We start from the raw sequence: 27289 nt of genomic DNA on the forward strand, positions 1-27289 counted from the left end.
AATAAGTACATGAAAACATGCTCAATACCATTAGTCATTAGGAAAATGCAAATTAAAACCACAATGAGCTACTTCTACATATGTATTAGAATGAATAATGTGAAAAGACTGACCATACCAAATTCCAGACATGGAGCAACTGGAATTCTCATGTACTGCAGGTGGGAATATAAAAGGAAATGACAACTGGGAAACAGCTTGGCAGTTCTGAAAAAAAAGTTAAACAGACACCCATCCATCCTACTCCTAGGTATTTACCTAAGAGAAAACAGAGTCCATACAAAGACTTGTATATAAATGTTCAGATTGATTTTATTTGTAATAGCCCAAAACTGGAAATACCCAAATGGCCATCAACAGTAAACACATCATCAACAACATCAACAAAAACAGTAAACAGATACACAAATTGTGGCATATCTACACAACCATGTCTAAGAAGAAATGAACTACTGATGTACTCAACAACATGGACAAATCCCAAAATAATTAGGCTGACTGAAAGAAGTCAAACAAAAAAGAGTACATATGGTATGATTCCACTTATATAAAACCCTCGAACAGGCAAACTAATCTACAGAGACAAAAAGCAGAAACAGAAAGCAGATCGATGGTTGCCAGGAAACAGGGGCAAAGGAGCAGGAGGGAAGGATTACAAAGTCATACAAAGAAATTTTGGGGAGTGATGGATATGTTCATTATCCTTATTGTAGTGATAGTTTCATGGGTGTACACATGTCAGAACTGATTAAACTGCACACTTTAAACGTACGATTTACTGGATGTCAATTATACCTCAATAAAGCTGTTTACAAAAAGAACAGTTTAAATTTTATAATATCCCATTTAAATTGTCCCTTTTTCATCAGCACACTGAAAATCTTCCACTATTGCAAAGCAATTGCTGTAACTGCTTCAAATACACCCTTTCCTTTGACCTTTACTCTATATAAACAGAACTGCAAAAGTAAATTACTACTGAATGGGAAAGTGAACAAACCGGTCTTCCTGGATTGCACAGTGGTCTGTTTATTAGCTTCAAATGAAACCTGAATGTTTAGCTAAACTATCAGTACTGAATGCTTGGTCACTTAATACTGAAAATATTATAACCGCAATCTGCCCTAAAGGAATTCATTAACTCAAATAAACGTTTATTGCACATATACGTCTGGCATTGTTGTAAGTGCTGGATTTCATGCAGAATGGTCAGTACTGAACTGCAAAGCCACTTTGCATCTTTTCTTAGAATAATTTATAAGGTCATAATCATTGCATTTAAATAACACAATTAAAGAAAATAAATGGAAATAGGCCATAGGTAGACTAAAACAATGATTCTTCTAATACAAAGTTAAGATAATAAATGCTAATGACTAAAGAATTGTAGTCCAAGAGCTTAGAATTCTAGAATGAGAGGTATCTCTTGAAACCTAGTGAATTCAGGACAAATATAAAGAAAACTACTTCTATATACAGCAAGAAGAATGGCGCTTGTCAGCTCCAAGAGGTCCTTTTGGCTTGCAAATACCAAAGAATATAAAAAGCTTAGGAACACAGAACCAAAGTGATTTTTTAAAAAAAAACTAGGAAGTTTTAAGTAAATTCTCTAAAGGTTGGTATCAAAGACAACATTCTGTACCATAGTATATTTTTTATTGTTGATTTTAGAGAATTCTATGCTAACTAGACCAAGTATGAAAGTTACATTTTATAGAAGATGTGAGCTTATGAACTTGTCACAAATAAAACCCAAAAGGTCCACATCTCTTGCCACAATATGCAGGTTATTTCACAGCTTCTCGAGGGCATCCATTTGAAAACCTTTTATTATCTTTTTTCCCCTGCAGTAGTACTTTTCTTTTAGACTTTTTCTCTAAAAGAATCCAATGAACTCCTACACTGGACATATAATCAATAAAAATCTCTTCTTAAAGATAACTGCTGGTGACACGTGCTTCAGAATTCCTTACAAATAGTTATTCCTTTTCTAAATCTCAGGTTGCCAGCCAGGCACAGTAAGTCACACCTGTAATTCAACACTTTGGGAGGCAGAAGTAGACAGATCCCTTGAGGTCAGGAGTTTGTGACCAGCTTGGTCAAAATGGTAAAACCCTGTCTCTACTAGAAATACAAAAATTAGCTGGGCATGGTGGCGCATACCTGTAATCCCAGCTACTCAGGAAGCTGAGGCGGGAGAATTACTTGAACCCAGGAGGCGGAGGTTGCAGTGAGCCAAGATCGAGCCACTGCACTCCAGCCTGGACAACAGAGAGAGACTCCGTCACAAATAAATAAATAAATTAATTAATTTCAGCTTGCCTCTAAACTGTCATGTTTTTATTCTCAAAAGAACAATTGTACTAACCAATAAACTTTTAGTAAATTTTGCCTGACATGATTCCATCACATGTTCTGAACATATCATACCCAATTTATACCTACATTCGACACTGCTTGTAAGCACTGTTGTAAATACTGCATTCAGTACAGTTTGCAAATATTCTTATTTCCATAGAGAAGCAATAATCATTAAAACAAAAGATGAAAAAATAAACCACAGTATTCAGTCATTTTACCTTCTCTTTTTTGTTTTTCAGATTTTGAAAAGTGAAGATGGTTCTGTTTTGGGTAAAATGGTAAGAAAAGTATTCAAAAGCAGAGACATTCAATAGCTGATAGTTAAAATGATGAAATTTGTCCATTTCATTTCCAGTATTTACTTTTAAAATGGTGAAATGTCACGCCTGTAATCCCAGCACTCTGGGAGGCCGAGTGGGTGGATCATGAGGTCAGGAGATCGAGACCATCCTGGCTAACACGGTGAAACCTCATCTCTACTAAAAATACAAAAAATTAGCCAGGCACGGTGGCGGGTACCTGTAGTCCCAGCTACTTGGGAGGCTGAGGGAGGAGAATGGCGTGAACCTGGGAGGCGGAGCTTGCAGTGAGTGAGCGCTGAGATCACGCCACTGCACTCCAGCCCCAGAGACAGAGCAAGACTCCGTCTCAAAAAAAAAAAAAAAAAGGTGAAATGACACCTGATGCAGTCTGCGTTTCACTCAAGTTCAGAACAAAGGTGCGGTTCTCATGATCCCTGCACTGCCAATTATTGCCCTTTCTTTTGAAGGAAGATATTGTTCCATGGCTTAACATCTGCGGGCAATTTATAATGTGTACTTTATAGGCAGCATCTTCATTCATCCTCAGAACAACTCTATAATGGAACATTTTACAGGCAGGTAGAGTGTTAACAAGCTTAAGTAACTTGCCCAAGGTCACAGAGCCATTTCCCATTACTAATAGCACAGAGGGCATCTTGAATCCTTTACTAGGGAGTCTCCTAAGCCAGGCCCCAAGGGGAACCATACTTGCCTGATAATGTGGACTCATTTCACCAGAAGCACCTGATGCTTAATTATTCTCAGCATGGTTATTATTCTTTAATTCACTTTAATCTGACTGCACGTCTTAACATGGGAAGGAACACTGTGGCAGGACTAGGTATTCCAACAATCTACCTTCCATGCACTGCCTTTCAGGTAGCCTTTGTTACCATCATCTTGCAAAGTCAGGCAAGTTCTCTTCGGTAAGATAAGAAGACTATTTTAGACCTATGGGGTGGCCTAACCAGCAGTGCTATTATTATTTCTGGTGATGTTTAAAGTGGCTTTATATATTTAAAATAATTCTGATATAAAATGTCAGTGTTTATCATACAAGCAAATAGTTAGCATAAAGCTGTAACAAAAAGGATACATAAATGGGTAATTTATCCTTTGTTTCTCCAAAAAAGACTCCACCTTCATTAATGACAGCATGGAACAGTGGCTTTTAGAATGACACTCCTGCAGTGCTGCGGAGCGCCAGCCCGGCTTTCCACTATTCCCTGACTAAAACCCTTATTCTACCTGTTTTATATACTGGAGTTTCATGGAAAACGCATAAATTAAAGAAGTTTACAAACTACATAATTCCCACTCTTTTAGAATTTCTGTACACCATTTTGCTAACTTTGAGATGCAAGGTGAAACTCAGATTTTATTAACAGTAGCAAGAACTAGGTGAATAGCTTCTACATTCTCTGTCCATTAAGAAAGATTATTTAGTAGGGAGCATAAACAAGATCTGTCAGCTACTTAAAACTATAGAAACTACAGATGAAGCACATTAGAAATATCTTGTCTGCTTACATATGTATGTAAAATTTATAATCAATTATCAAATTCATTGCATCAGCTAGGCAACACTTCAGCCTAAATTCTACCTACATTTAAACAAATGCATTTAATTGTTTTTATACTTTCTATACTCAAATTCTTCCCTTAATTCAACTAAATCTAGATAGAGATTGTTTAATGCCCTATTATTGAATACTCCTTTTTGAATTATATTTATCAGTCATTAAAAAAAACAAATTAAATGAGTGGAAATACTGCATATGTGAAAGCAATCTTGTCATTTTACGTGCAACAGGAGTGAGCCGGACAAGCCCAGAGCCAAACTTTGCAAGGGATTCAGGCTTCTTTCATCGGGGCCACATGTTTACCATCATCTAAAAGAACTGCTTCCTTTCTCCCTGACATCTACTCTGGAGCTTTTTTCTCCACTTTGAATGACACTACCTTTGAAGAATTAATGAGCAAAGAACAAAGCTGACTACTTCTTAAATAATAGAATCATTTCAGAAAATAGAAAAAGCTGTATCATGTTAGATTGTAATTATTTTTTCCAGGAGCTGATAAGGGGTGCCTCCAGAAATCAACATTTTAAAAACTTCAGCTTTATAACTGATTTTAAAAGTGATACAATTTGCAGGGGTCTGGGATCTTTCATGTAATTACTTAACTAAACAATGCAGAACTCAAATCCAGGATTTTGACCTCATCATTAAAATCTAAAATATACTCTCCCAGTCTTTGAGTCGCTTTGGTAAAATTCAAAATATACAAAGTCTTAGTCTATTAGATATTTGTTCAAACTTTATCTGAAAGAACAAGCATTAATCTGCGATTCAAATGAAAATCTGCTATTTTTTAAAAGATCATAATATCTATATATCCCTTAGATTAATTTAAAGAGCTGAGATGCTGTAACTTGATTTGAGTTCTTAGGAGAGAAATGCTCTACTAAATTACAACTTGCTAAGATACTGACCTGCATTCAAACATTCAAAGCCAAATTTAATGAAAGTTCTTTAGTGAAAAATTAAGTAAATAAATAAAAATGGCTCACATCTCTACCGCAAATTTAAAGAAAGGAATCTAGGCAATATGCAAAAACACTAAAAATATATGCAGTTTACTGTAATACCTTGTCATATGGAAGGGTGGCAGGACAAGAGTGCTTAGCCTATAAAAGTAATGCAATTGTATTTATGCTTTAAATTGTAAAAAAAAAAAAAAACTCTAGTATGAATATCGCTCTTTATATAAATACAAGTATGCTTTTCTAATATTTACATAATAAAAATTATAGCATATCTGAGCTACCAATGGTTTGGTTTTCCTGACTACAGAGGTAAGACAGAGTTGGAAGCACACTGACTTCAAAAATTAAAGGGTAAAAAAACCAAAGTCAAATTCCATTTCTAGTCTAGTGTTCCAATAGTCATTAAGAGAGAGGAATCAGGAGTCAGATTTCAAGATGCCAAGATCTGAAGTCTATAATTCATTTTATTTTTATATAAAAGATGAAACTAAGTTAACACCTGCTATTCAGACTACAAAATTTAAGTCTTGATGTAAGCTGACTTCTTACTTTTAAGGTGAACTTCCAATCCTTTCCATTCACAAATAGGACTTGATTTATTAAGTTTCTTGCTTTGTATCTCCAGAGTTGATCAAAGCACATTTTCTTAGTACAATCTGTATTGTTCCAAGTGTTTTATAAACATCTCTTGTGAGAGTTTACAGGAGTGATCTGAAATCATATCCAAGGTTTCATCCCATGAGTCAGTTATTCTTAAAAAGGAAATAGAATCTCTGTCTTTATCACCTTTATTTTCCTATGTATCACAAGTCTAATTATAATCTGTAACAAAATTTTTAAAAAATCATTGGCAGGATTGTCAGCAGATAATTACTGGCATTAAAAACTAAACAGGACAAAAAAGGAAAGAAAAGGCACAATTTCATTACCTGGACATAAAAATTACAGGTCTAGACAATATCCAAACTTTTATAAAGGTCCCTTCCCTAATAACTGTCAAGAGTTGTCAACCGTCTAGCCCTACACAGGTAACTAACTCCTAAATCTGTTTCCTACCCTTACTTGAGATCCAACCAATCAATCCAACTGCCTACCGTACATGGTCACCTGCATTTATTCATTCGTACATAGATACATACTGTATGCCCACTATGTGCCAAGTTCAGTATGCTGGGCTCTGGAGAGTCGCAGCAAAAAAAACCAGTCCCTGTCCTCTCAGGGCTTCTAACAGTGAAGAAAACCAAGTCAACCAAATAATCACAAAACTATGTTAACACAGCCACAATTTCTGAGTAGTGTGGTACTAAGCTGATCTAAACTTTACTCTCTGTACTTGGCTTGCATACCGCTGAACCTTTTCACTGGACAGAAGCGGTGCCATCATAGGTTACCAAAGCCACTAACTTGGGAGGCATTCTTTTTTTCTTTTTTTTGAGACGAAGTCTCGCCCTGTGGCCTAGGCTGGAGTGCAGTGGTGTGATCTCGGCTCACTGCAACCTCTGCCTCCCGGGTTCAAGCAATTCTCCTGCCTCAGCCTCCTGAGTAGTTGGGATTACAAGCAGGCGCCACCATGCCCAGCTAATTTTTGTATTTTTAGTAGAGCCGGGGTTTCACCATGTTGGTTAGGCTGGTCTCGAACTCCTGACCTCTAGTGATCTGCCCACCTTGGCCTCCCAGAGTGCTGGGATTACAGGTGTGAGCCACCACGCCCAGGGAGGCATTCTTGACCTTTCCCTTATTCTCAGATCGTTTCAATCTCTGGGTCCAACCCATATGCCTAGAGTGGATGTGCACAGATGGCTCTGCCAGAATAATCCTTCTCCACTTCTTCTAGGAACTCTCAGTGTGACGGTGATAGAGAGCTTCCAACAAAGACCCCAGTGACTGGCCAGCGGGGCACAAACTCCCAAGGCCAAGAGTGCCCCTTGGATTTTAAAACCAAAGCTGGGAGGGAAAAACTGTTTCCTTCCTCGTGGTTGGTGACTGTGAAGATGGCTCCTGCCCTGTGATAACGTACCACTTTTAATCTCTGAGGTCCCTGAAATTGTGCTGGTTTCTGCAGCATTTCATTCCTTTTGCAACCTTCTCCAGGAATCTTCCAATTAGCTCCCCTTTTAACTCAAGATAGTTTGAGTGAGGTTTCTGTTAACTTGCAGTCAAGAGCCCTGACTAGTAACTCCTAAACATTTCCAGCCTCTGTCTTCTACAACTCTACCACCAGTGCCCTAGTTCACATCCTTATCAACTGTCACCTGGACTCGTGTGACAGTCTAATGGGTTGCCTGTCTCTAGATCTGCCCCTCGCATCCAGCATTCATAGTATAGTAACTAGAGTGACCCTATCACCTCCCCGCTGCTGGACTCTTCAACGGCTCCCCGTCACTAAGGGCAAAATCTAAATTCCTTAATGGGACACATCCAACTGTCTATAATCAATCTTCCTCTCCAACCAAGCAACTGTCACTCCTTGCCTTGTATTTTATACTCTGACTATACAGAAAACCACACACACACACCCCATGCTGAACTGATTTTGAAAACCTGAAAAAATTAAAGTGGTTTTCTTTGGGCTCACTTTTAGGCATCAGAGTCATCACACCTCTGTCTACATTTTATTATATCAATAATCCTAGATATGGCTGCTGTGAGATATCTGGTGCTAGCGTACTTGGGGTACATAGCAGGAAGTAACCAGAAGACAGACTAATAGACTGTAACAAAAAGTTCTGATCACTCACCCATCTTTGCAGATTGAGCACCAGCACTAACTCTTCTATAAAGCATTCTCACCCGAAAGAGGAGACTGTTGCCTTCCCCACCTGGCACTACCATGGTCCTCTGTGGAAGCTTCCAGCATGGCAATGTGAGTTCCTATTCCTAAAGATAGGGCCACGTTCCACTCACCTCTGAATCCCCAAGCCCCACAAAGTACTCAGTATGTATTAGACACATAAATGTTCACGGGATGATGCATGCAATTTGAATGACGCAGAACGAAAGACATCTCTCTGATTTAAAAAACAAAAAAGCACATTGGGTGTAAGGTTAGGAAATTTGGTTTTCTCACACTGAATGAGCTGAGAATATCTGAAACACAAAAGACGTTTAATACCTCTTACTCATTGTATAGTTAATAAACTATTTAATTTTGTACAAATTTTTAAAATGGGAGATGTCTAGAAATAAGGTGTAATTTTTTAACTTAAAGAAAATTTCCGACAGAGAGAATCGCACAAGCAACGAAAACAAATTGGAAAATTGGACTTCATCAAAATTAAAACACTACTTGCTTCAGAGAACAACATGAAGAAGGTGAAAAGACAATCACAGAATGGGAGAAAAGATCTTACAATTCATATATCTGATAAGGGTGGGGGTGTTTGGGGGTATGTGTGTGTATACAAAATATATAAAGAACTATCACCACTCAATAAAAAGACAGTGCATTTAAAAAATGGGCAAATAATTTGAATAGGTATTTCTCTAACAAAGATATACAAGTGGCCAAAAAGCACATGAAAAGATGTTCAATACCATTAGTGATCAGGGAATGCAAATCAAAATCATGAGACACCACTTCACATCCATTAGGATGGCTACTATGAAAAATACAATCATGGAAAAGTGTTGGCAAGGATGTGGAGAAACTGGAACCCTCAAATATTGCTGAGAACGAAAAAGGTGCACCTTCACACAAAAGCACGTGCACTTTGGAAAACAGACCGGCAGTTCCTCAAAAAGTTAAATACAGAGTTACCATATAACCCAGCAATTCCACTCCTAGGTATATACCCAAAAGAAATGAAAACCTGTGTCCACTAGAAAATGCATACGCAAATGTTCACAGCAGTATGATTCATAATGACCGAAAAGTGGAAACCACCACAATGTCCATCAACTGATGAAGAAATAAGCAAAATGTAGTATTGTCCATACAACAGAATACTACTAAGCAATAAAAAGGAATGAAGTTCTGATACATGCTGCAACGTAGAAAGAAGCTAGACACAAAAGGTCACATATTTTATGATTCCATTTATATGGCACGTCCAGAATATGTAAATCCACAGAGATAGAAAGTAGATGAGTGGCTGCTAGAGGCAAGAGAGACAGAGAGGAGAATGGAGAGTAGGTATGGGATTTCTTTTTGGGGTGATGAAAGTGTCCTGGAATTAGTCAGAAGTGATGGGTGTACAACTCTGTGAGTATACTAAAAATCATTGAGTTCTACACTTTAAAAGGGTAAACTTTATGGTATATGAATTATATCTCAATAAAGCTGTTATTATTTAAAATGGTCAAAGTCATATAGTAACACCTCTGTGCAGAGGCCTGTTGAATCATTCTGCTTGCTACAGGATAACCTGTTGTAAAAACACACAAGCTGTTCAAATGAGGAAATAGTTTATTTTCCTACCAATAAATCCCTACAGTGACCAACCATAAAACCAAATCCAAAATAAAAAAGAGGAAAGAACAAAAAAGCATGCAATTTGCAATTTGCTGGCAGGTTCAGAATGGAATTAACCAAAGACGGCACAAAGAAAAATGTTTATCAGAACTGCTTACTTCTCTTTGATTATACAGATTTAACAAGTCAAAGTCCTTTTTACTCATGAAAAAAATGTGCCAGCTTCTTTATTAGCACAGAGCAAGGAAAAACAAGCATTCTCTCCTATAACCAAATTAACATCCCGCAGAAGGTCTGTTTGTACTTGGCAGTCATGAACCTTTCATCTCAGAGCGCTGCTAAATTAAACAAGTCTCTGCTGTATTGAACATGATGAGCCAGACACCCTGGCAGGCTCCTCGGCTTCATGAGTTGATGTTGAAGAGCATTAGAAATAAAGAGGATGGTGAAAATGATGGTGGGGGTGCTCATAAAGTAGCATTATCTTCATTCTGTTCAGCATTTCCATGGTCTACAATGGCAACATTCTAACAACTTTCAAGCATTCTAACACCACCTCTCCCTGTCCTAGGGAAGAAAAGCATGGATTTTAGAGCCAGAGAGATCTGTACTCAAGTCACAGTTTTGTTTTGTTTTTAACCTACAAGCTGCATGCCCAAGTCCTGATTTCACAATCTCATTGAGTCCTTCTACTCTTTAAAAATGGGGTAATGAAATCTATCCTCACAGAACTGTTGTGAAAACAAAATGAAGTAATGCACACAAAAGACATCGTACAAGGCTCAATGTATATCCCCACCATAAAACTCCTCACTGCTCTTAACTCTTCAAAGAACATGCTCATTTTAGAGTTTATATCACAGTATAAGTAATGGCCACCGGCATCCTTCTTCTACCCAAGGACCTCTAATCAATCAAAAGATCCTATGAAGATTTCGTATTACATAAATTATTCCCCTCCATCAATCTCCACCTCACATAGACTTGAAGGTAACAAAGCCATGAATAAAGTCTTTCAAATGTATTAAATCAGGGCATGGCACAAAGCATTCATTCACCTAAAAGGTATTTAAAAGCACTGAACTGAGAGACACACCAAGAGAAACACTTACTATTAGAGGAAAATGCATATTTTGCAGTGCAATAATTGGCAACCTTTCCATAAAGATTGATGCAATCTGATTGTAATTCTCAAGTGTCAGTTATCAGTTCTTAAGGTAAAAGAAAAAGGAAGTGGGATGGTTTCAAGTACGCCAAAAAAGATGTAGGAGGATATCCTTTCACACTGACAGCAATTAATGTTTGAGTGATAGCTGCTAGAACAATCAGACTGAAGAACTTTGTTACATTAGAACAGACTGAAATATATTTAAAATAAAACTTACTGGGTTTAACATACACAAACACGTAATCTTCACCTTGAACTAGGTGTCCTCTCTGAGCAAACTGAAGAAGGAAAAGCTTGCATTTCTAATATTTGCCATTGCCTAGCTATGATAAGGAAGGAACTGATGGTTTTCAGCCATATTCCCACGTTGGACATCTATTTAAAGAGAGTAGCCTAGACTCTGCAGCAATGCAGTCAGACTCACTCTCCTCAACTCAAGATAAATTTCCAGCATGCCACAACACTAAGCAAAGTGCCCAGAGTTAGGAAGGAAGGAAATTTCTCAAGGGGAATAGGACATTTGGAGGTTAAGTACATATCCTTAACCTAGAGAGTTTCACTGACTATTGAGCTCATCATGGAACTTACGGTCCAAAGCTACTGTTCTCTCCTCCCTTTTCCAAACTCTACTCTTAAGACTTTGAGTTGAGAATACTCTTGAGAGAGACCAATTCAGCTGCAGATACTACAGAAGTAAGCCCTGAGCATTGGCTTTGCTAGGGATCTATTCTCTGTACTGCATACAAGCACTTCAATTTTTTTCCCCAGGGTTAAAGTTTAATATAACTCCATCTGAATATTCTACTGCTACAAATTCTGTATATGAAGACAAAATTTTTCTCCTCTGCCCAACTTTCCAATCAAATGACTACTTCCCCTGCCAGACTAAACTTCAAGCTTTGTGCCTAAAATAGGAAGAAACTGTTGCAAACGCCCAAAATCCAAGTCATTAAAGATGCTGAAAAAGTCTTAAACTTTCTGTTTAAGTACAATGTAAAAATTATTACAAATGCAGCTAAGAGGAGAAATAAATAATAAAGCCTTAATTTTCATTAAGACTTCTGTTTACTGTAGTAATTCCTCACTTTCCAGGAGTATTTTTAGAATCAGGGCTTTAAAGCATGCAATTAAATAAAGTCATCAGTAAAATGATAACTACCATATAAGCAAATTCCTACACTGCCACATAAAAAAGATTGAAGAAACCAGAAATTTGGTTATTTTAGAAAACAAATACAAGATTATACCATTAGCCACAAGAAAATATCAGAGTTTTAAAGCCTAGAAAAACTTCATTAATTTAGTCCCTACTATTGAAGACTCAATTATTTCAAGTCTGCCTACTTTGGATTATTTATTAAGAAAGGGGATGCTAAGCAAATTAAAGTGCAAATAAAAATTGCTAGAGGATTATTTAGTCAATATAAGATGTTATACATGGAAAAATAACTGCTGCTCAAATAGTGATTAAAACTAGCTCATGAACTCTCTGGAATCCCATATTCCAACAGAAACAAAGTGTATGAAAAGAGAGGCAAAAACACTGCTTCAATCTATTAATTATTCCATCTCCTCTGTTTAGTTTGGCTGTGAAAAATTGGTTAGGAGTCAGAAAGACTTAAAAGACAGGATACTGGACAAAGATTTATTATCCATTCTTCTCAAAGGCTGGCAATCAACTTCTCTGCTTCTATTTTTAATGAAATGCTGAGCCACAATTAAAATATAGCTCAATGTATCTCCATTATAATTAAAAATTTATTTTGGGACATTCATTTCAGCCTTGTCTTCAAATAACATAACTATGAAAAACTTTCCCATGTCTATGCTATGAAACATAAATCTGATTATTTAACAAGATCTAGTATCCTACCTAGTTTAGATACTTACTTTTCCCTTGACAACAACAAAGACACACAAACAAAAAAGCAGAGTTGGAAAATAAATGGGATACAGGCCAATTCAACATTTCAAACAAAATGTCACAAAATGTTATGGTAGCAAGTATCACTGTAATTGTCTATGTTTAGATTTAGGTACATATAAAAATTACAGATGCTAGTTTTCTTATCCAAATTAAAATTTAAGGCACTTCTCATTTTCATCCTAATTCTAACAATGACAATATTTACCAATCACTAATTCCTTCAAACACAATGTGGGTGTTTGCCGTGTGCATGCCAGGTATTATATTAGGTGCTAGATGTAAACCGGTGACTAAAATACCAGTTGTACTACTTGGTCCCTGATTTGGTGGTATATGGTCAACAATGTTAACTTGGAATGAAAAGAAAAGCATTGACATTAAAGGCAATCTATATTATTAAAAGCTGTATTTTCCTTTTTTTTTTTTTTTTTTTAAGATGGACTTTCGCTCTTATTGCCCAGGCTAGAGTGCGGTGGCGCGATCTCAGCTCACTGCAACCTCTGCTCCCTGGGTTCAAGTGATTCTCCTGCCTCAGCCTCCCAAGTAGCTGGGATTACAGGCGCCTGCCACCACGCTGGGCTAATTTTTTGTATTTTTAGTAGAGACAGGGTTCTACCATATTGGCCAGGCTGGTCTTGAACTCCTGACTTCAGGTGATCCACTCATCTTGGCCTCCCAAAGTGCTGGGATTACAGGTGTGAGCCACCACTCCTGGCCAGAAGATGTATTTTCTATCTGAAGAAAAAAAGGTGACGTTTAATTGGCTTTTTTTCTTTAAGAGATGAGATCTTGCTATATTTTCCAGGATGGTCTCCAACTCTGGGCTCGAATAATCATCTCACCTCACCCTCCTGAGTAACTGGGATTATAAGCATTTGCCACCACGCCTTGTTAATTTTTTCTTATTTTAATTTAAACTTTTTTTTTTGTAGAGACAGGGTCTCACTATATTGCCTACGCTGGCTCTCTGATTTTCTTGTTTGAAATAGTTCCTGATAGTTAATTGGCTTTTTATTAAGTTAAAGAACAACCATAGGTCAATGACAAAGTTGATATATGTTTCATATGAAACCTTCCTCAAGTAAATCTTACTTGATTAAAATAAAATCTAAGGCAAATATAAAATTAAAGATCACACTCATATCAGAAACTGTTAAAATCATTTAGACAGAAGAGATTCAACATCAGTAAACATAGGTTTACATATGAATGCATATTCACATAATCCACATAACTCAATATCACTACCCAAGTTTGTAAGTCATATTCTACATGCTATCCCACAATTGATATCTATGTTTGAGGCATGTTAAGAAAGTAGGCTTTAAAGCTTCTTTATTTATCTTTTTAATTTTTTTCAAGACAGGGTCTCGCTCTGTCACCCAGGCTGGAGTGCAGTGGCATGTTCTTGGCTCACTGCAACCTCCACGTCCTAGCCTCAAGTGACCCTCCTGCCTCAGCCTCCTGAACAGCTGGGATGACAGGCGTGAGCCACCATGCCCAGCTAATTTTGCATTTTTTGCAGAGATGGGATTTTACTATGTTATTGAGCAGGCCAGTCTTGAACTCCTGAGCTCAAGCGGTCCACCTGCCTCAGCCTCGTAAAGTGCTGAGATTACACGTGTTAGATACCGTGCCTAGTCTTAAAGCTTCTTGAAACTGCACTATAAGTGAGTAAAAAACAAAGGGAGAGTTCTCTATGGAGGAAAACTTTCAGTACTGGAAATAGTTAACAGTCAGTTGACCTATAGTTTAAAAATATTTATAATGAGTTAATGAAGGCAACAGATGAAAAACAAAGAATTCAACATACTTCAACACTCTCATCACATTTAAAGTCCAAGAGCGTTTCATCTATGCATGAGAACCACAGGTATCTTCTCAATAAGAAAACTCTTCACATTAGTAAGAATATCAAATTGGAGGTCTTTGAAAACCTAAAAGGTATATTCCAATTAGAAACCTTGTTATCTCAAAAAAATACTGTTTTTGTCTCCTATTGGATTGCCAAAGATTAAAAAGATTAACAGGTTACATACAAAAGAAGGCGGTGCAAGATGGTGGAACAAGACTCTCCAGTATTCGTCCCAGGGCAGAAACATCAATTCGAACAACTATCCATCCCGGAAAACACCTTCACAAGAGCTAAGAAAAACAAGTGAGAGATTACAGTACCTGGTTATAGCACAAAAATTAAAAAAGACACACTGAAGGTGGTAGAAAGGATAGCTTTACATTACCCACATCACCCACACCCCCAACCACAGGCAGCACAGTGTGGAGAGAGATACCATCAGATGGGGGAAAGAGAGGTAAGTAAGCATAGGACTGTGTCTTGAATCCTAACACCAGGCCCAACATAATAAAACCCAGTACCCAGAAGACCTCCATGGCCCCTGACTCTAGGCCAGTACCCGAGGACTGTGCCTTCAGACCTGTCCTGGATCCAGGTGGAAACCTGTATCCCCTATGAGGCAGACTCCATTTCCAGTCCACATCACTGCCAGCCAACGACAGCAGGGTTGGGTTTCTGATACCCTCAGTGGCTTCAGGAGTCAGGCATCCAATTAAGAAAGGAAGAAGTAAAATTGTTCCTGTTTGCAGATGACATCACCTTACATATAGACAACCCTAAAGTCTCCACCAAAAAAAAAAACTGTTGGAACTAATAAATGAATTTAGTAAATTTGCAGGATATAAAATCAACATACAAAAATCAGTAATACTTCTGTATACTAACAATGAACTATCTGAAAAAAAAATCAAGAAAATAATCCTATTTACATAGTTATCAAAAAAATAAAATACTTAGGAATAAATTGAACCAAGGAGGTAAAAAATTTCTACACTGAAAACTAAAACATCAGTGAAAGAAACTGAAGACACAAGTAAATGGAAAGACATCCCATGCTCATGGATCAAAAGAATATTTTTAAAATGCCCATGCTACCCAAAGTGCACTACTGATTAAGTGCAATCCTTATCAAAATACCAATAACGTTCTTCACAGAAAGAGAAAAAAAACCTGAAGTTCGTATGGAACTACCAAAGGATATGAACAGCCAAAGCAATCTTGTTATTTTATTTACTTTATTTATATATTACTACTATTTTATTGAGACAGTCTCATTCTGTTGCCCAGGCTGGAGTACAGTGGTACAATCGTGTAGCTCACTGTAACCTCAAACTCCTGGCTCAAGCAATCTTTCCACCTTAGCTTCATAAGTAACTGGAACTACAGGTACAAATGACCACACCTGGCTAATTTTTATTTTTTGCAGAAACAGGGTCTCACTTTGTTGCCCCGCCTGGTCTCGAACTTCTGATTTTCAAACTATCCTCCTGCTGTGGCTTCCCAAAGTGCTGGGATTTGAGCCCCTGCAACCAGCCACAATCTTGAATAAAATAAAAAAGTTGGAGGTATCACACTACCTGATTTCAAATTGTACTATGAAGTTACAGTAACCAAACAGCATGGTACTAGCTTAAAATACAGACAGACAAATGGAACAGAATAAAGAACCCAGACATAAATTTATGCACTTACAGTCAACTGATTTTTGATAAAGGTGCCAAGAATAAACAATGGGGAAAAGACAGTCTCTTCTAAATGGTGTTGGCAAAACTGGATACCCACATGCAGGAGAATGAAATTAGATCCTTATCTCACATCATATACAAAAATCAACTCAAAATGTATTAAAGACTTAAATGTAAGATGTGAAATCATAAAGCTCCTAGGAGAAAACAGAGGAAAAGTTCCATGACATTGGTCTGGACAATGATTTTTAGATATGAACCCCAAAACACAGGCAACAAAAGCACAAATCGACAAATGGCATTATACCAAATTAATAAACTTCTGCACAGCAAAGAAAGCAATCAACAGTGAAGAAACTTCCTAAAGAATGGGAGAAAATATCTGCAAACTATACATCTGGTAAGGGGTTAACATCCAAACTATGTAAGAAATTTAACTCAATAGCAAGAAAAAAATCCGATTAAAAAATGGACAAGGGTGGTGGCTCACACCTATAATCCCAGCACTTTGGGAAGCCAAGGCGGGTGGACTGCTTGAGCCCAAGGAGTCTTGAGATCAGCCTGGGCAACATGGCGAGACACTATCTCTACAAAAAATACAAAAAATTTGGCAGAGTGTGGTGGCATGTGCCTGTGGTCCCAGCTACTTGGGAGGCTGAGATGGGAGGATCACTTGAGCCTGGAAGGTCAAGGTTGTAGTGAGCCATGATTGCACCACTGCACTCTAGCCTGGATAGACATTTCTCAAAAGAAGCATACAAATGGCCAGGTGTGGTGGCTCATGCCTGAATCCCAGCACTTTGGGAGGCTAAGGAGGGTGGATCATCTGAGGTCAGGAGTTCAAGATGAGCCTGGTCAACATGGTGAAACCCCGTCTCTACTAAAAACACAAAAGTTAGTCGGGCATGGTGGCGGATGCCTGTAATCCCAGCTACTTGCAAGGCTGAGACAGGAGAATTGTTTGAATCCAGGAAGCGGAGGTTGCAGTGAGCCAAGATTGCAGCACTGCATTCCAGCCTGCGTGAGAAGAGTGAAACTCCATCTCAAAAAAAAAAAAAAAAGCAGCATACGAATAGCCAGCAAATACATGAAAAAGTGTTAAACAGCACTAGTAAATCCAAGTTAAAGCCACAATGAGATATCGCCTCCTGTCGGACTGGCTACTAAGATAAAAGGTTACTGGCTAAGATAAAAGGTTACTATAACTTCATAGTAAAATTTGAAGGTAGTGTGATATCTCCAACATTTTTATTTTATTCAAGATTGTGACTGGGTGCAGTGGCTCAAATCCCAGCACTTTGGGAAGCCAAGGCAGGAGGATAGTTTGAAAACCAGAAGTTCGAGACCATGCGGGTCAACAAAGTGAGACCCTGTTTCTGCACATCCGACTCCTGTCGGAATGGCTACTATCAAAAAGACAAAAGGTAACAAATGCTGGCAAAAATGTAGAGACAAAGAAACCCTTGAACACTGTTGGGAGGAATGTAAATTATTGCCATTATGGAAAACAGTGTGTGGGTTTCTCAAATAAATTAAAAATGGAACTACCATATGATACAGCAATCCCACTACTGGGTATTTATGCAAAGGAAATGAAATCAGTATGTCAAAGAGATAATCTGCACTCTCATGTTTACTGCAGCACTATTCACAACAGCCAAGATATGGAAGCAACCTAGGTGTCCATCAACAGATGAATGGATAAAGAAAATGTGGCATATATACACAATGGAGTACTATTCAACTATAAAAAAGGAAATCCTGTCATTTGTGGCAACATGGATGAACCTGCAGAACATTACCTTAAGTGAAATAAGCCTGATACAGAAAAACAAATACGACATGTTCTTACTCATATAAGGAATCAGAAAAGGTTGATCTCATAGAAGAAGAGAGTAGAATGATGGTTACCAGAGGCGTTAGAAGGTCGGGGGCGTGTGGCGGTGGTGGTGTGGAGATGTTAGTCAAAGAATACAAAATTCCAGTTAGAAGGAATAATTTAAAGTGATCTATTGTACAGCACAGTGACTACTGTTAATCACAATATATTGTATTCTTCCAAAAATAGAGTAAATACAAAGACAGTAAACGTTCAGCGTTCTCACCACAAAAACGGTAACTATGTGAGGTAATGCATAATTTAATTAGCTAGATTGAAACATTCCACAACGTACACATACTTCAAAACATGTGGTACACAATACATACATACAATTTTGTCTATTTAAAATAAACAAATTTGGAAAAAAGTTACACACACATAAACATTAACAAAACTCTGTGTGGGCAAGCATATGGAAAGCAGGACCCTAGTGGATTCTGAGTGGGGTTAGAAACTGGTAGTCTCTTTGGAGGACAGGTTAGCCATGTCTTAACATTTTATATGTGTATAATCTCTGACCCAGCAGTTACATATCTAAGAAGAGAAATGAACAAGTATACAATGATATAAGCAGAGGGTTGATCAATACATCTTTATCTACAACAAGGGAAAACTAGAAACGATCTAAAAGGTCATCAAAGGCATAAAGTATGGTGCCTCTAAAAGATGGAACATTAGGCAGCCAGTAAAATCATCATGTATGATTATGCATATCTTTTCCAATTCCTGCAGAGAGATGTACATTTAAAAAGGCTACTATATACAGGTAAACCACTTTATTTAAAATTTTGTATATAAATTCTTCTATATCCATAGATAGCTTTCTAAAAGTATGTTCACTAAAATATTAATAGCAGTCATTTCTTGGTGGCAGAAGTTGGATGCTAACTTCTATCATTATGTTGTTTTACACTGATAGAATTTTTTTTCATTATTATAATAAAAAACCCCAGAATTTTATTTAAGAAAAAGAAGTGTTCCTATCTCACCAAAAGTAGCTTAAAATTCTTTCAACTCCCTATTTTAAGAAAAAAGTATTCACTGAATGCTGTAAAGTATATATAACCACCAAATAGCTATGGGTTTCTACTTGCTAGATTTCTTTGTCAGTACCATGCTTTAAAACCATGAGAAAAGAGGAATTTAAAGATTAGATTCGAAGAGGTCGAGAACGTCAAATGAACTTATTTGAACAGCCCACACTCCTGGCATCTACCTTAAGAACTCTAGGTTCTATGAACTTAACCATTCCTAAAACAATCTCCCTGTTAGACCTCAAGAAAGCAGGCTGTGAGAGCAAGTAAAAAAAATACATAAATTACAGCTTCTTTGTTAAAAAAATTATTAAAAAACTTACCTCAGTAAGAATATTTAATTATTTTCCTGTCTTACATTCTCTTTCTTAGCACCTTTATCGTGAACCTGAAAAAAAAAAAAAAAAAAAAAAGGCAAAAATTACTTTTTATTGAGCACCTACTACATGCCAGACATGGTGGTGTCTCCTGGAGAACGTGAAGTCTAAGATAAACTGGAAATAACAAAATAGAAGTTATTAGAATGGTAAGGAAGGAAAGTAAAAATTTTAAAGTATAACTAAAACTTTTCCTAAATTGTTCAAGAATCTATAAATGACTGTATTCAAAGAACCGTATTCAACAAACAAGCCTGGAGAACTGCAGCAGGTTAAGAGTTGGGGTGCTAAGCTCAGAGCATCTGCATTAGAATCCCAGTTCTACCACTTTCTACCTGTGTGATCTGGGGTAAGTAACCTCTCTGTGTGCCTGTTTTCCATATGTGTAACAATAGTACCCAATTCATAGGACTGCTGAAGATTACATGAAATAATCCACATCAGGGACTCTAAAGCAGTTCCTGAAATATATGTTCAATAAATACTATTTTTATTATAATGTTATTATATAATAATAAATCTGCCTCTCACCATCTCCACCACCAGCATTATTTATGATGATAATAATTATTACTAATTGGCTGGGCACAGTGGCATACACCAGTAATCCCCAGGCTTGATGAGGCCAAGGTGGGCACATTGCTTGAGCCCTGAAGTTTGAGACTAGCCTGGGGCAACACAGTAAGACCGTCTCTCTTAAAAAAAAAAAAAAAAATTTTGCCAGGAGTGGTGGTGTCCCTGTAGTCCCAGTTGCTCGGGAGGCTGAGGTAGGATGATTGCTTGAGCCAAGGAGTTCAAGGCTGCAGTAAGCATAATTGTGCCACTGCCCGTGTCATGTACTCCAGCCTGCATGAGAGAGACTCTATCTCTAAAAAAAAAAGGGGAGAGGGGTGGGCATGAGCTTTGTACTCCAGGGGCTTACAGTATCCTGGGTGAAATAAGAGCTACCTAGACACATTATATAAAGCAAAAGAAAGATCAAAGTCAATTATTCACTCATTTAACAAACATCTGAATGTCCAATCTTTGCCAGTATTTTGCTGTGTGCAGGGCATTATCTGGTGTGCACGACGGACAGTTTCTCTCCTTACAGAGTTTACAGTACATCAAGGCCCAAGCTGCATGACGGACAAGCCATATACAGAGACAGATACTGTTTTTGACTGGGTGGAGGACAGTAACAGATCTGAACTGGCAGAATTAGGTAGCACTATATTCTGGGTCGGAGGAATGTGGTTCCAGGAAACACAGGGCCTCTGGGAAACAGAAGCAGCACCATTGTTAGGGTGCATCCAAGAGAGACTAAGGCAGCAAGGCAAGAAGCAGGAAGGGGCCTTGAATACCAGGCTGAGTCTGTTCTCTGTTTTCAGGTACATTAATTGTCCTGCTGAAATTGAACAAGAGTTTAGTTTTAACTTTGATTCTAATGTCTTGTAACTGTTTTTCTCTATGGGTCCTTTCTTTTTTCTTTTTTGAAAGTGAGAAGGGTAAGAGTGGGAAAAAAAACGAGGGAATGGCAACCTCAGCCCATGTTGGCAACAATGGTGGTGGTGGACCAAGGACACTAATAGAGTTTCACACGTTTTCTCTTTTAATCCCTCTAGCATTCTTACAGACATTATTGCTCCTTTTACAGGTCAGGAAACTGAGTCTCAGAGAAGTCAAATAGATTTTAAGTTCATAAACTTAACATGATCTTTATTCTTTAAAAGGTGCTTTCTGGAACTAGACAAAACGATTCTAAAGTTCACATGGAAAAATAAATAAATAAGAATTGCCAAAAAAAAAAAAAAAAGAGCAACAAGGGGAAACTAGTTTTAAAAGATATTAAAACATTTTATAAAACCAATGTAGTACTGGTATATGAATAGAAAGACTAATGTCATAGAATAGAAGTGTAGAGATGTACCCCAATACATCCAAAAACTCACACCACCATAAACTGGAGTCAGAGATGAACACTGAAACAAATGGGTAAAGATAACTGGTGGCCACATGGAAAAAGGAAAAGTTAAATTATGTATCACTCTGAACACCAGAATAAATCCTAAATGGATCAGAGATTTAAGTGTTAAAATGAAACCATAAAAGCACTAAAAGAAAACATGGGCGAATTCCAGAAGTCATGGAGGCCTCTGACGTAAAATCCAGATACCATAAGAGATTAATGTTAAGTACATAAAATGTAAAGAAAGCCATATTTAAGCCTTCTTTATATCAAAAAACATGAAAGTCATTTTTAAAAACAAGTGACAAGTTGAGCGAAACTGCACCTCACAAAGGGCTAATCTCTCTAATTTTTTGCATTTATAGAAATTGGTAAGAAAAAGCAATCCAAAAGAAAAATGTGCAAAGGGCATGAACAGATAGCTCACAGAAAAAGGAATACGAATAGCCTTTAAACACATGCAAAGGTGCTCAGCCCGATTCATAATGACAGCAATGCATATTAAAACTACATGGAGTTATCATTTTTCATCTACGAGACTGACACAAATCCAAAGGTTAACCATTGGAGAGGTTATGGAGAAATAGGGAGTCTCATACATTACTTATGCGAGCTCAAAATAGTGCAGCTCTGGAAGAAGAAAGTATTTATACCAATTAAAAATGCATTGCCCACTAACCAGCAATCCCACTTCTAGGAATGTATCCAATAGATAATGCCTGCAAATATACAAAATACGTGCACAAGGTTATTCAGCACAGTGTCACCTGTGAGTCTCGGACTGGAAACAACTCAAATATTGATCACTGGAGGCTAAACAGCCAAACAAAGCATATTTTACAGTTGTTTAGAAAAACGTTTTCTGGGCCAGGTGCAGTGGCTCTTGCCTGTAATCCCAGCACTTTGGGAGGCCGACATAGGTGGCTAACCTGAGATCAGGAGTTCGAGAGCAGCCTGGCTAACATGGAGAAATGCCATCTCTACTAAAAATACAAAAATTAGCCAGGCCTGGTGGCGCGTGCACCTGTAGTCCCAGCTACAAGTGGGAGGCTGAGGCAGGAGAATCGCTTGAACCTGAGAGTTGGAGGTTACAGTGAGCTGAGATGGTGCCACTGCACTCCAACCTGGGCGACAGAGCGAGACTCTGTCTCAAAAAAAAAAAAAGAAAAGAAAAACAGTGTAAAAAAAATGTTTCCTATATACTCATTTGAAGATATGTCAAGATAATATTAACTTTAAAAAAAAAGTAAGGAGCAGAATATTCACAGTCTGTATATTTTATATAAAAAGAGTATATATAGTGTATTAGTATTTGCTTGTATCTGCAGCTATACAAAAAAAGACATCTATAAGAAACAAATGAAAGGTTATTTATGGAGAGAATTAAGACAACTGGAATTTAGATTTCTCAAAATATGCCTTGTATCATTTTAATTTTTGAACCATATGAACATTTTATCTACACAAAAAGAATTTCTAAATGTTAAGAACATTTTGCAAAAAGAAGTGAAAAAGAACTACCTATAAACCAGAGTCTAAATTTTCCCTGACACTGGTATCAAGCAACTTTAGTGTGGCTATCACCATAAATTATAAGACAAGGTGCTTTTCTTTCCTCCAATTGAGCCAAAGTATATGATTATAATAATCTATTTTTAAAAGCTGGGGTGAGGAATTAGAAGAGAGAACAGAAAAAGGTAAAAAGAGAAGGAGCTCTACTCTAATGGTTCTCAAAGTATGGTCCTTGGACCAGCAGAATCATCATCACAGGATAATTTGTTAACAATGTAAATTCTATGGGCCCAGCCCAGACCTACTGAATCAGAGACTCTGGAGGCGGCGGCTAGCAATCCTTTTAATACACACTCAAGTTTGACAGACACAGATCCCGTCCTATGATTTTTACATGTTCATGTGCATTGCCCAGGAAGGGATCCAGGAAGGGATCTTTTAAAATGCAAATTCTGGGCCAGTTGGTCTGGAGCTGAGCTCAGAGTCCACATTTCAAACAAGCTCCAGGATGCTGCTGATGTGCTGATGGTGTGGGGACCACATTTTAAGACGTAAAGCCCAGGTCCACCTGGGGAAGAAGGTACGCAAAGGGTCTTCACGTGATTGAGTTTGCTGTGAAACCTGCACTCAACATTAGACAGAAAAAGTCCTTACACAAGTTTCCTAGCTAAGGTATACCATGGAACTAGCTTCCCATAAAAACTGTGTACTTCACAGTTTTCAAATATATTTCTTAAACAACAACTATGATTCACTGAGATCCAATTTAAGGATGTCCCATTTGAGAAAACTTTCATTTATAAGTGGGTCTTCCAGAATGGAAACAAACAAAAAACACAAAAAAACCATATTCATACAACTGCCTGGTTATATTATCTGATTAACTTTACCTCAAACACACTAACCACACCATCTGCTCTTCGTGAAAATTCATCAAGCAGTTTGCTTCCCTTTAAACATTTTCAAAAAAAAAAATAGTTCTTATATTTACAAACATTGATTCTCCATTTGTTTTACATGAACAGAAAATCTCTACAGGAATCTTCTTAGTAAAGAATTCTAGTTTAAATGGAAGGGTCTAGAAATGTTGTGTATCTTCATATTGCAAGTCACCCTTTGAATAAAGTTTTTGGTGTTAAACATTAATCATCGTTTCATATTCCCTATTCATGTAGTAAAATTATGTAATAATTTTTACATATTCCCTATTTCATTGACTCTAACATGCCATCAATTTCAAGACACACTCCTATTTAATGTCCTGCTAAGAAGTTGCCAACGTGCTAATTTTAAGATGTCATTCTCTCACATATGTATCTTAAAAATCAATAAAACACCTTAATTACAAATCAGAGATATGTGCATAGTATTCATTTTCTAGTTAACATTTGTGTCTCTCAAATATAAAACTTCATAAAGGCATGAACTTTTATCCATTCGACAATCTATCCCCTATGCCTAGAAAAATGGAACATTTTCAATCAACATTTTTTACATACAGGTGAATATTTTTTAAAGTTCTGATTTTAAAAACCTGTAATGACCTCTTTTACCCTGGAACAAGATACTACTTGCTCAAATTAATATAAATTCATTACTCTCAATTTGGATAAATTTCCATCTCAAAGGTGTTCAATGTCTCTGACTCTAGATAATTTAAAGTATAACCTTCTGTTTTCACAACAGTCATTACCTACATGTGTGTTTCCATAGCACCTTTCAAACGTAACACGTAACACGCAACTAATAATAAACATCTTACATCAAGAAACAACTTATCTATTCAACCAAAAAAAAGCCAAATAAACTTTTTTTAAAGCAAGAGTTAAATGCATAATGTTACAATGTAGGGAACACTGTAACATATATAAATTTTATACTTAGGTAACATATAAATGGTCTGAGCTGAACTTTCTTAACTCTATTTGCATTTTCCCCTATGCAGCAAGACTAGCAGAGTTTGAAATGAAAAGACAATTCCTAACAAATCACACCATGAGGACTACTGGCATATGTGAGTACAAGTAATTTTAATTTTTACCTTTGAATACATCTACATTTTCCAAATTCCCTAACACAGATATGAGTAAGCAGAAGAAGCTATTTAAAAGGTGATTACACTAGTTTACATTACACTTAGCTGAGACTTATTTCTACACATTATTGCTGTTGCTTCCCAACTCCATTCTAACCTCAATCTGCTACTTGATTCAAGTGTTTAGTTGTCAACATTTCCATTAAACACAGCCAATCTTTCAGACAGAGGGACACAGGTACTAACCTGGCCTCCCACCTGAGATTCTAGAATAATCAATGAAAGTGCCACTAACCAAAAGCATGCTTTTGTACGTCAGACACTTCTGAAAAAAAGCAGAAAAAAGAAACGCAGCAAAAACTGTCAGTTAAATTTCCTTTTATAATTCCTATAATAATTTACTAGATAACACTGTTGTTTGGAATAGTTCTCCAAGGAGCTGGAACTGCCCCCAAGGAACATTTTTAGTTATCAAAGAGACTGGGGGACACCGCTGGCATTTAGGGTTTGGGGGCCCGGATCTAAAAGACTTCACACAACACATAGGTGGGACACATATGTATAACGAAGATTCACCTGGTACAAAAGTCTTTCAAATCAATGGGCAGATTAAGCCCACTATAAACTGGCATTACTTTATAATATTTAAAAGTTTTTACAAGAAATTGCGGGGAAACGCCAGTAATGTAGGAGAAAGTAGCAAGGGAAGCTTAAACAGAGTAAGGGAAAACTGTCTAAACATTAGCGATCATTTCCTCACACCACACACCATTAACATACAATTGTAATATCAGAATACTGAGCATATATAAACAAGTGAGATACTGATATCGAACCCAAAACATTCAACCTTGTTAAATATTTTATTATTACCAATGGTAATTGCTAGGAAGCCAGTATTGTCCCTTCGAGTGTGTGACACAAAAGATATTCTACAACTTAAAAATATGGATCCGTGGAGGGCTTATGCTAATATTTACATGTGGATGAGACAGTCCGTTATTTGTCTTGCCATGCTATCTCTAGTTCAATCTAGGCTGTTTCTCTCTTTAATTCGCAAGAAACAGGTTATTCCAGCCTAGGTGTTTTCCCCCCAACCTCCGTCTGCATCTCTGCTCTTTCGTTGAAGTGGGGGCCTCACTCTGTAGACCAGGCTGGAGTGCAGTGGTGCAATCATAGCTCACTACAGCCTTGAACTCCTGGGCTCAAGAGATCCCCTCACCTCAGCCTCCCGAGCAGCTGAGACTACAGGTGTGCACCACCACACCACGCTAATTTTTTCTTTTTTTATACAGACAGAATCTTGCTATATTGCCCAGGCTTGCTCTTGTTTGAAACAGCGCCTCATAATTTTTTAAACCAATACAAACGTACTCATTAGAAGCTGACACACGCACCCCAGTATATGCTGTCTTCTAGCATAAGCGTATGCCCTAGATGTGAATGATACATCAACATCTGTCATATACTGTTCTCTATTTCACCCTTACACTTCAATCAAACCATTATATTGCTTTTCAGTGATGTGTGTAGGGAGGTTACATTGTTTATGAATTTCATTTCAGGGTAGTAAAGTGGGCTTTAGACATGTTTGCTGCAAAGGGGAAGAAGGTACCTTGATTCTGACGAAGTTGAGAACCACTGTTCCCAAGAGTGGAATCGCGTGCTGAATCGAAAATTAAACTTTTAGAGAAGTGTTTCTTTTGCCTAAGGCAAGCCCTGGGCTCCAACACTCCATTTCGTTGGGCCTGACATCCCACCACCAGCACACGCCCGCTGCTCTCAGCCCACCTCTGCTTCACTGCAGAGCCAGACAATGGTTCCTGACCACTTGGGGATCCGGGACCCTTTTAGGAACGAGACAAAAGCCCTGGAAAAACTCTCTCCCAAGAAACCCATATACCAAGCTTCATCCAATTTCAGGGCGCTCCCAGACACCCCCTCTACAGCCACATCGGGATCCCGGGAGAAAAGGGCTGAGGGCAGTGGGAAGTCGGAGGTGGGAGGAGGAAGGGGGCGCCGGGGTCCGGGTCCCCTCCCACCGCCTCTCCGCAGTGTGGCTTTGGCCCGGGCGCTCCACCTCTCTGTGCAGCCCCGGGGTGGAAGCGCGCAACTTAAGTGCTCCGCACACAGCAGAGGCTCAATAAATGCTGCTGCCACTGTCAGCGGGGCCAACCCCGCAGTCGAGAGGGACACTGAGGTGGCCCCGGGGTCGCGCCCGGGCGCAAGGTCCGGTTGAACCGG

General features: G+C 37.9%; 1 protein-coding gene across 3 annotated transcripts in view; it reads right to left on the reverse strand.

Annotated features, from left to right (window-relative positions):
* Window positions 1-19563, reverse strand: part of MKL2 (MKL/myocardin-like 2) — a 193014-nt gene extending 173451 nt beyond the window's left edge. For 2 of the 3 annotated variants that reach the window (XM_011956024.1, XM_011956020.1), the window contains exon 1: window positions 19497-19563. The gene's annotated coding sequence lies outside the window, so the exon portion shown is untranslated. Of the gene's footprint in view, window positions 1-5760; window positions 5923-19496 lie in introns of all 3 variants that reach the window. The other variant, XM_011956021.1, reaches the window with a different exon arrangement.
* Between the last annotated feature and the right edge of the window lie 7726 nt (window positions 19564-27289).

The sequence above is a fragment of the Colobus angolensis genome, unplaced genomic scaffold (assembly GCF_000951035.1).
Source record: "Colobus angolensis palliatus isolate OR3802 unplaced genomic scaffold, Cang.pa_1.0 Scaffold407, whole genome shotgun sequence".
In the NCBI taxonomy this organism is placed as follows: Eukaryota; Metazoa; Chordata; class Mammalia; order Primates; family Cercopithecidae; genus Colobus; species Colobus angolensis.